Here is a 6,000-nt window from a genome sequence, read left to right as displayed (position 1 = left end):
AGCTGGGATCTTTGGGTTTATCGTATACTGTCTTGCTGAGGTCTCTTACCCCAAGTCTATTCCACTGATCCTCCTTTCTGTCTCTTAGCCAGTACGAAATTATTTTGATGACCACTGCTTTATATTATAGTTTGAGATCTGGGACTGCAAGTCCTCCTTCCTTTGCATTTTTTTCATGATTTCCCTGGATATCCTTGATCTTTTGTTCTTCCAAATGAACTTTGTTATGGTTTTTTTCTAATTCAGTAAACAAGATTTTTGGTAGTTCAATGGGTATGGCACTAAATAAGTAAATTAATTTGGGTAGGATTGTCAGTTTTATTATGTTAGCTCAGCCCACCCATGAGCAATCAATGTATTTCCAATTGTTTAGATCTAGTTTTAATTGTGTGGAGAGTGTTTGCTGGTTGTGTTCATATAGTTCCTGTGTTTGTCTCAGCAGATAGATTCCTAAGTATTTTATATTGTCTAGGATGATTTTAAATGGTATTTCTCTTTCTAATTCTTGCTGCTGAAATGGGTTAGCAATATATAGAAATGCTGATGATTTATGCAGGTTTATTTTGTATCCTGCAACTTTGCTAAAGTTGTTGATTATTTCAAGTAACTTTTTGGTTGATTCTCTAGGATTCCTTAAGTAAACCATCATATCATCTGCAAAGAGTGATAGCTTGGTCTCTTCATTGCCAATTTTAATACCTTCAATTTCTTTTTCTTCTCTAATTGCTACTGATAGTGTTTCTAGTACAATGTTAAATAATAGAGGTGATAATGGGCATCCTTGTTTTACTCCTGATCTTATTGGGAAGGCTTCTAGTTTATCCCCATTGCAGATGATATTTGCTGATGGTTTTAGATATATTCTTTTTATTATTTTTAGGAAAGGCCCTATACTTTCTAGTGTTTTCCATAGGAATGGGTGTTGTATTTTATCAAAGGCTTTTTCTGCATCTATTGAGGTAATCATGTGATTTTTGTCAGTTTGCTTGATAATATGGTCAATTATGTGGATGGTTTTCCTAATATTGAACCAGCCTTGTATTCCTGGTATGATTCCTACCTGATCGTAGTGGATGACCCTTGTGATGACCTGCTGGAGTCTTTTTGCTAGTATCCTATTTAAGATTTTTGCATCGATATTCATTAGGGAGATAGATCTATAGTTTTCTTTTTCTTTTTTTGACCTGCCTGGCTTTGGGATCAGTACCATGTTTGGGTCGTAAAATGAATTTGGTAGAACTCCTTCTTAGCTTATTCTGTCAAATAGTTTGTTTAATATTGGGATTAGTTGTTATTTGAATGTTTGATAGAAATCATTTGTGAATCCATCTGGACTTGGAGATTTTTTCTAAGGGAGTTCTTTGATGGCTTATTCAATTTCTTTTTCTGATATGGTGTTTTTTAGGTAATTTATTTCTTCCTCTTTTAGTCTAGGAAATTTATATTTTTCTAAGTATTCATCCATATCACCTAGATTGCCATATTTGTTGCCATATAATTGGGCATAGTAGTAGTTTTTAATGATTGCCTTAATTTCCACTTCATTGGAGGTGAAGTGTCCTTTTTTCATCTTGGATACTGTCAATTTGGTTTATTTCTTTCCTCTTTTTAATTAGACTGACTAGTACTTTGTCTACTTTATTTGTTTTTTCAAAGTACCACCTTCTAGTCTTATTTATAAAATCAATAGTTCTTTGACTTACAGTTTTATTGATTTCTCCTTTGATTTTTAGGATCTCTAATTTAGTCTTCATCTGAGGATTTTTAGTTTGTTCAATTTCTAATTTTTTTAATTTGCATGCCAAATTCATTGACCTCTGCCCTTCTTAATTTGTTAATATATGAACTCAAGGATATAAATTTCCCCCTGAGTACTGCTTTGGCTGCATCCCATAGGTTTTGAAAGGATGTCTCATCATTGTCATTTTCTTCAATGAAGTTATTAATTGTTTCTATGATTTGTTCTTTAACTAACTGGTTTTAGAGAATCATATTGTTTAATTTCCAATTAATTTTTGATTTACCTCTCCATGTTCTCTTACTAATTATTATTTTCATTGCATTATGATCTGAGAAAGTTGCATTCATTATTTCTACTCCTTTGCACTTGTTTGCAATGTTTTTATGCATTTTATGACATGGTCATTTTTTGAGAAAGTACTATGTGCTGCAGAAAAGAAGGTATATTCCTTTTTGTCCCTATTTATTTTTCTCCACATGCTTACTAACTCTAATATTTCTAAGATTTCATTCACTTCTCTTACCTCTTTCATATTTTTTTTTAGTTTGATTTATCTAGTTCAGATAGAGGAAGGTTCACGTCTCCAACTATTATAGTTTTTCTATCTATTTCGTCTTTGAGGTCCTCTAGTTTCTCCTTTAGAAATTTGGATGCTATGCCATTTGATGCATACATATTGAGTACAGATATTTCCTCATTGTCTATACTGCCTTTTATCAGGATGTAATTACCTTCCCTGTCTCTTTTAACTAGATTTATTTTTACTTTGGCTTTGTCGGATATCATGATTGCGACTCCTGCCTTCTTTTTTTATCAGTTGATACCCAATAGATTTGGCTCTACCCTCTCACCTTTCACCCTATTCGTATCTACCTTCCTCATGTGTGTTTCTTGTAGACAGAATATGGTAGGTTTTTGGATTCTAATCCACTCTGCTATTCACTTGCATTTTATGGGTGAGTTCATTCCATTCACATTCAGAGTTGTGATTAATAGCTGTGTATTACCCAGAATTTTTATTTCTACTCCTGGTCCTGCCTTTTCTTCTTTTACTATTCACTTCTACACCAATGTTTGCTTTTAATCAGTCCCCCTAGTTCCCTCCCTTATTTTACTTCCCTTTCTACCCCCCTTCCTTCTTATTCCCCCTGATTATTTCCCTGTAGTCTTTCTAAAGTTAACCCCCCACCCCCTCCCTCCCTTGTACTGCTTACCTCCCCACCAGACTGTTTGTTACCCTTCTACTCCCCTATAGGGCGCAAATCTATTCTCTGCCCCTAAAGGATTGGATTGTTTTTCCGTCTTTGAATCAATTTCAAAGCTTGTAAAAGTTGAGTATTTCTCTGATCTCTTTACCCTTCCAGTGTATTGATGTTCTCCCCCCTCCCACCATGAGCTTCTTTGTGACATATAAATTTACCCCCATTTATTTTTTTCCCATTTTTTTAATATTAAACTATTTTAAGCTCTAGTTTTATATATATATATATATATATATATATGTATGTGTGTGTGTATGCATACTCATGTGTGTGTATTTTTGCATGCATATATCTATATACCTATTTATGTCTTGTCCTTTTATCCTATACAGTTTGTCACTGTTCCCTCTAAGTATACTTCTTTTTGCTGCCCAGGTAATAACAACAGTTTTTAAGAGCTACCAATGACCTCTTTTCTTATAGGGATACATATCATTTTAACTTATTGAGTCTCTTAAAATTTTTGTTTGTTTTATTTTGTTTTTCTTTATTTCCTCTTTTTTAATTACCTTTTGATGATTCTGAGTTCTGTTCTTGGACATTAAATTTTCTGTTCAGATCTGGTCTTTTCTTTACGAATTCTTGAAATTCGTCTATTGTATTGAATGACCATACTTTCCCCTATAAGAATTTAGTCAGTTTTCTGCATAGTTGATTCTTGGTTGCAGACTTACTTCCCTTGCTTTCCGGAATATCATATTCCATGCCTTTCGGTTTTTCAGTGTGGATGCAGCCAGATCCTACATTTTCCTCACTGTTTTTCTGTGGTATCTGAATGACTTCTTGGCAGCTTGTAATATCTTTTTTTAGGTCTGATAGTTCTTGAATTTTGCTATAACATTCCTGGGTGTTGTCAGTTGGGGATTAAGTAGAGGAGGTGATCTGTGGATTCTTTCAATCTCCACTTTTCCCTCTTGTTCTAGGATATCAGGGCAGTTTTCTTTAATAATTTCCTGTAGTATGATGTCCAGGCTTTTTCTTTTGTCAGGGTCTTCTGATAGATCAATGATTCTTAAATTGTCTCTCCTTGAACAATTTCTAAATCCTCTGTTTTGTGAATGAGATGCTTCTTATTTTCCTCATTTTTTTATTCTTTTAGTTATAGTGTCTTGCTGCCTTGTGAGGTTACTTAATTCTTGTTGTTGTACTCTGGTTATTAAAGACTGAATTTCATCCTTGGCGTTTTGGTCATCCTTTTCCTTTTGGTTTGATTTTCTTTGGAGGTCATCTTTCATCTTCTTTGATTCATCTTTCATCTCCTTTGCCTCATCTTCCAGCTGGTTGATTTTAGCTTTCAAGACACTATTTTCTGTTTCCAGATGATTTATCTTAGTTTTTAAGTTCTTTTCCCAATTGTCTTCAGCCTCTCTTAATTGTATTCTGGATTACATTTTGAGTTCTTCCTAAGCCTGTATCCAATTCGCTGGGATTTCTGATTTTTCCTTTGCTGATCCCTCCCCCTCTGTTTCATTTTCTCTTTGCTCATTACCTGTTCAGAAACTGTCTATTGGAATTTCTTTCCTCTTTTTCTGTTGTTTGCTTGTGTTTACCCCCTTCCTTGCTCCCCGTATTTGTCTGTGCTCTTGCTCCTCTCATTTTTTTTTGGTTTTGGGGCTGTCAGTCTCCCCTCTTGGAGCTTTGTCAGATCTCTTGGTATAGTCTCTAGGGGAGGAATGTTAGCTTCCCTGTCCTCAGGAGGCTTTTGATCAGATTAAGTTCAACTAGGTTGGGCTGTATGTGCTCTGAGGCTGAAGACTCCTGGAAGGCTGGTGCCTCCCAGGATCTCTCCAGTTCTCTCCAGCTGCTTCTCCACTGTTGGCAAGGTTCCCCAGTGCCTTTGCCCGCCCCAAGGTTCATCTCCTTGTGGGAGGCCCTGCACTCTGGGGGGAGGGGTCCTGGCCTCCCTGGGCTCTGAGGAGTTCTGATGGGATTGGGTTCAACTGGGTTGGTCTGGATGTGCCCCAAGGCAAAAACCTCTGGTGGGACTGGAGCCAGATGGAACAACCCAGCCATGGGGCCCTGGTCTTTCTCTGGCTTCCTCCCTGCTGCCAGCACTGGACACTCTGAGCCTGGCTCCCCGCTGCTCACAAGGTAGACCCTCCAAACCAGCACCTTTGTCCTCCCAGAGGTTCCCGCTTCAGCTGGGGGTACAGAGCTCTGGGTTGGGGGGAGGGGTCCTGGGACCTTCCTTCTGCCTTCCCCTTAGACCCAAGTATTCTTGGATTCTGGCTTTTGAGGGCCATACCTTTTGATTTGAGTCCAGAAGGAGGGTTCCCCACCTCTGTCCTGTTGTTAAGTTTGAATTTTAGTCCCCTAGGAGCATTCAGTTTGTGATCTTTAAGGAAGGGTTTTCAGAGGTCTGAACTTTTGCTGCTTCTAATCCACCACCTTGACTCTGCCTCAGACCCTTGATAAATTCTATGCAGAAAAAACCCAGACTAAAGAAGACACAAAGAGCAAGAGAAACATGAAAAGGTAAATATGAAGAAAAGGGAAAAGGAGAAAAATGTTATCTTTTTCTTTTATTCAAACTCTCTTCTATAAGGATTACATTTATATCAATTTATATATATTAATATGTGGGAAAAATATAATGTGTAACTCTCAAAAATTATATGCATCATTAGAGTTAAGAAGAATCACGCATAGGGAAAGTTTTTGGCATCAAGATGATATGGAGAAAGGGGGTGATAGAAAGAAAAAGGGAGGGAGGAACCTTTGATGGCTGATGGATGATGGAAGATATACTCCAAGAAATAGAAAAAAACTAAATAGAATAATCTTTCTCACACAAAGATACACATGGGAAGGGGAGGGGAAGAATTCTCCTATAAGAAGGAGAGGAGGACAGTTTTTACTTAAACCTTACTCTCAGTGAAATCAACTCGGAGAGGGAAGAACACCCAGATCCATTGGGATCTTGAATTTTATCTTATCCAACAGGGTAAGGAAGAGGGGAGAACCAAGGGGGGGAAGAGAGGGGAGGGAACACAAAAA

Source organism: Monodelphis domestica, chromosome 5 (assembly GCF_027887165.1).
Source record: "Monodelphis domestica isolate mMonDom1 chromosome 5, mMonDom1.pri, whole genome shotgun sequence".
Taxonomy (NCBI): Eukaryota; Metazoa; Chordata; class Mammalia; order Didelphimorphia; family Didelphidae; genus Monodelphis; species Monodelphis domestica.
Note: the sequence above shows the minus strand (reverse complement) of the source record.